Source organism: Amblyomma americanum, chromosome 4, assembly GCF_052857255.1.
Source record: "Amblyomma americanum isolate KBUSLIRL-KWMA chromosome 4, ASM5285725v1, whole genome shotgun sequence".
In the NCBI taxonomy this organism is placed as follows: Eukaryota; Metazoa; Arthropoda; class Arachnida; order Ixodida; family Ixodidae; genus Amblyomma; species Amblyomma americanum.
The window spans coordinates 132,733,889-132,738,028 of NC_135500.1; the positions used below are offsets into that span (position 1 = coordinate 132,733,889).

A 4,140-nucleotide genomic window follows, 5' to 3' on the forward strand; every position below is an offset into this window, starting at 1 on the left:
ATAACCGTACATCGGTTGTTCTTCCTTTGTATTTACTGCTTATATAATGTCTCTCTCGACTTGCGTTCCTGCACCGTATGTTACTACAACTGCAGACAGGTAGAAAAAAAAACGAAAGCCAGACCAAGCTTCACTGCAGAAAAAAACATGACCCTCCCTTTTTCTGTAGATATCATAGGCAACTTGATTCGATTAAGCGCTTTCTAACAGAATGTGGGTAATCACGATTTCAAGGAATGTGCTTTATCTCTACTTTACATTATTGATATATGCAATATACCTAATACAGGTTAGGTGACAGTATATGCTGATGATACTAATCTTTTTTAGTGGGTATAACTTACTGCTCATAAACAAAACTGCGAATTATTGTTTGCGAGAACTTTCTGACTGGTTATTCTGCAAAAGGTTACAATTGAATGCACATAAAACCAAATATGTTGTTTTTCGGTCAAGAAATGTCTTGGCAGGGGCGCGATTACGGATCAGTCTCAATCGAAATTGTCTCAAAAAGTATATCATTTGCCTCTCTCCTATTGGTCGGCGGCCATTTTGATTTTTTTCGTCACTGACTGACGTCGTAAATGGCGCAGAAGTGGTGACGTTGGCCATCTAATTATGCGGGAAGATTGAGACGATTTTTTGAGACTGGAAAAAGTAGTATCAACACGTTTGAGACAGAAAATGGCGGCTGTTTACATCGTCGTATACGCGGGTGACCGCGCGAGCAACGGTGTCGGAGGGTGCATGAAGACGACTTTGACGCGCGGGAGAGTTATTTCGAAGAGACTGCGCAGTGTCTGTGCGACGAACTCGCCGTTGAACTGGGAAGTGCGCGGGTGAGTGCGCTGTCAGTGGAGCGGCAGGTGCTGTGCGCGCTGCGCTTCTTCGCCTCCGGTGGGTTTCAAGGCGCCGTTGGAAATGAAGAAAACGTCGGCACAGCCCAACCGACCGTGAACAAGCCTTTGCGGCGGGCAGCGGAGACCAATGTCAACGTTGGGTCACAAAAGGGGGGTGTTTGCTTTCCGAGGAGACCCGAGGAGAAGGCGGCGGCGAAGGAGGGCGTCCTTTGCCTAAACGTTCGCCGCGGCAGCATCTCCGGCGTCGTCGGGTGTGTCGATTGGGCACTCATCACTATCAAGGAGTCTGGGGGCAGTGCTGCGAACGAGCCTCAAGCGGTTCTACGCTGCGGACGTAATAGTGAGTATACCTCGGCCACTGTTTTTGACCGCATGAGTTCAAGTGCTACAACTGCATGAGCTACAAGTGCGGGCCTCGGCAGCGAGAGTGAGTACGGGCTGTGCTTGTTTTTTCTCAGATCTGTGGCGCGAACATGTGCATCCTGGCCGTGGACTCGCGCTGACCCGGATCCTTCCGCGACGCGTTTGTCTGGCGGCATTCCGAGGCGGAGGAAGGCCTGCTGGACGACGGTGATTTTTTTTCTGGGTAAGCAGTAAAATAGCCGTGTCACCCGTCGGGCGAACTCAGTCACATCTATTGAGCTCCAGCACTATGCATTTGGCCGGATCTGCTAAAGCTACAAGAATCAGTCTGGACAGTTACACAAATGCAGACACTTTACAGTATGATACAGTGTATCGCCACCCTTTCCTTTTGTTAAATATAATTGCAGCAGAAACACAGAACACATATTACATTGTTGAAATGCATAGCCTTTACCAAAGCAACCAAAGAAACCAAAGCAAAATGCACCTGACAGCGCTTGTGTTTTGTAGGCAATCATAGCGCATCATTTATATGAATATGGTGGTAAAAGACTGACCTTACAGTAGTGCTCACTTATACATCTAAATCCTGCATGTATGTATGCTCTTGAATGTCATATTCAGCAAAGCCTGGATGTGGGCTACTTGGCGTGAGTCTTCTACTGTATAGCAGAGTGTCCTGTAATGCTGTTGAGATCACTGAGAAAGGACATGCTTAGCCGCATCATTTTTTGTTATGCAGGAGACTGTCTACCCACTGGAGCCATGGCTGCCTGCACCAGTTGCACGACATTACAGACCTGACTCAGCAGAAGGCCTGTACAACACGCCACATGCTTTCACACAATTTGTGGCTGAGCGCTGTATTGGTGTGCCGAAGAGCTGCTTCCGTTGCTTTCAAGGGCACCGGATGCACCAGTGCCAGTGGAAGTGGACAGTGCGCATCATCACCGCACATGCTGCACTTCACAGCCTCTGTTTGGATGTGCCCATATCAGCAGAGGGTGCAGGCGACACTGCCTCTGACCCAGATAACAACGGGCCACCTCTAAATGGTGGCTGCCTCGTACAGACGGGATCCCTCCTCACCTGCCTCCTGAGAAGAGCATGCGGTGCTGTACTTTTGGCCTCTCTAGGACGACCCGTCTCCAGAGGAAGGCATACCGAGGGATGGTGCAGCGGCAGTTGCGATGGAAAATCTAGCGTCCAGAGAAGACTCACCGTGCTGGCATAGAGAGTCATATCAGGCACTCTTCCCCTGTTGCCACTGTCATTTCCTTGTGTCATTGCACAACACACATCTGCAAGTGTGTGAGCAATTGTGTGATGTGGTTGTGCCCTTGGCCAACCTGTGTGCAGCGAGAAGCCAGCAGTGACAAACAAGTGCCCCCCACCGGCTGCCACTTCATTTTCAGTGTGTTTGCTAGTATATCTTCCAGTCCCTCAGCAGCGTGTTGCACAGTCTCTTCCTGAAGACGGAAAAGGTGTTGAAGCAGCTCGCCCAATTTCTGAAAAGCATCATTTTGAACTCTCTTTTGCCAATGCTTATGTTAGCCCACCTGCCCCTTCTCTGCTGTCTCCTTCCAGCTTGGTGGAGTGCCTGTGGTCATTACCTGTGTGACGAACATGCATGAACCAAACGCGTAGTGCTGGAATAAGGCATGAAATATTTGTGATGCTTGTTGGAATCAAAAAGCTGTTTTTTATTGCATCATACATTCAGTAAGCGCGTTTATTTTTTTAGGCACAGTATTTGACACGAGTGTTTCTATTGCAGAAAAGGCAGTGTACATACAAGCATACTTTACCTTGATGTACAATTACCGTATGGCATTTCTGAGTGCAGTTAAGAAAACAAATCTGAAAAATTGAGTTCAAAGTGCATGTTTTCTTTCATACAGAGGCTACCTGTACAATAAATATGGCATAGTACAGTGTACATGATGCATTTTCCGGACTACAAAACATTTTGGCACATATAAGTAGTGTAAATACCAAAGCTAAGCTTTTAGCGTAATGGTGTGTGGCTAGGGGTTTCGCTCTGTGCTAAAAGCTGTACCTACTGCAAGGAAACCGCTGTACAACAATGCATAATAAAGATTGTAAGGTGCAGTGGCTACAATGACTGCTGAATGACTAGAACATCTTCACTGATAGACAAAGATGTGTAAACATCACAGACACATCATCAAGGAGATGGTGTGTGATTAGAGGTTAGTTTACAATCACAAATCATGCAACACCGTTACTGGAAATGCTCTACAGCTCTAAGAATATACAGGCAGCTCCATTGTGGGAAATTTTGAGCACTCGGTTATTGCCCCATAACTGACACCTAGCTTGGTTTGCGTAACACAGGGCTATGAAGTCTTGTCCATGATGACACAAGACGGTGACAATGCCGAATGGCCGGACAAGCTCCTTGTGCTATCATATAATATGTGTGATAAGTGCAACTGCTTTCAAGCTACTTTTCGCCTAGGTATTTAATGTCCTAGTCATTTTCAACTGGCTGTTCCCTTTCAAACTGGAGTGGCCTGTATACAGGGTGTCTCAGATATGATGGACCATAATTTAAAAAAAAAAAAACAAGTGGTCTTCCGACCTGAAGGGAAGTGCATGTTAGAAGCTATGCAAAGTATTTAAAGCCCTTCAAACACTGCCCTCACCAAACCCAATTATACCAACATCACTCCGCCTGCTGAGCAAAATACAACATTACACATCACTGCCCTGTCCTACCTACCTCACTGCCCTGGATCATATTCAAGTGCTGTGTACCAGCAAACATGAACAAACTTGCTCAACTTTCTGCCCAGTTGCAATTAGCCTCTATACAAGCAAACTACTTCTTTCCTGGTTGACCCTGGATCTACTACATGATCAGTAAATAACGTTAATGGAACAAGCTCGT

The 4,140-nt window shown here is 46.6% G+C and overlaps 1 long non-coding RNA gene across 1 annotated transcript; it reads left to right on the forward strand.

Moving 5' to 3' along the window:
• Positions 1–1,010: 1,010 nt before the first annotated feature.
• LOC144130374 (uncharacterized) lies at positions 1,011–3,928 on the forward strand. Its single transcript, XR_013314082.1, has 3 exons — positions 1,011–1,200; positions 1,319–1,446; positions 1,969–3,928. It is a non-coding gene; the product is annotated as an uncharacterized LOC144130374 (long non-coding RNA).
• The last annotated feature ends 212 nt before the right edge of the window (positions 3,929–4,140 follow it).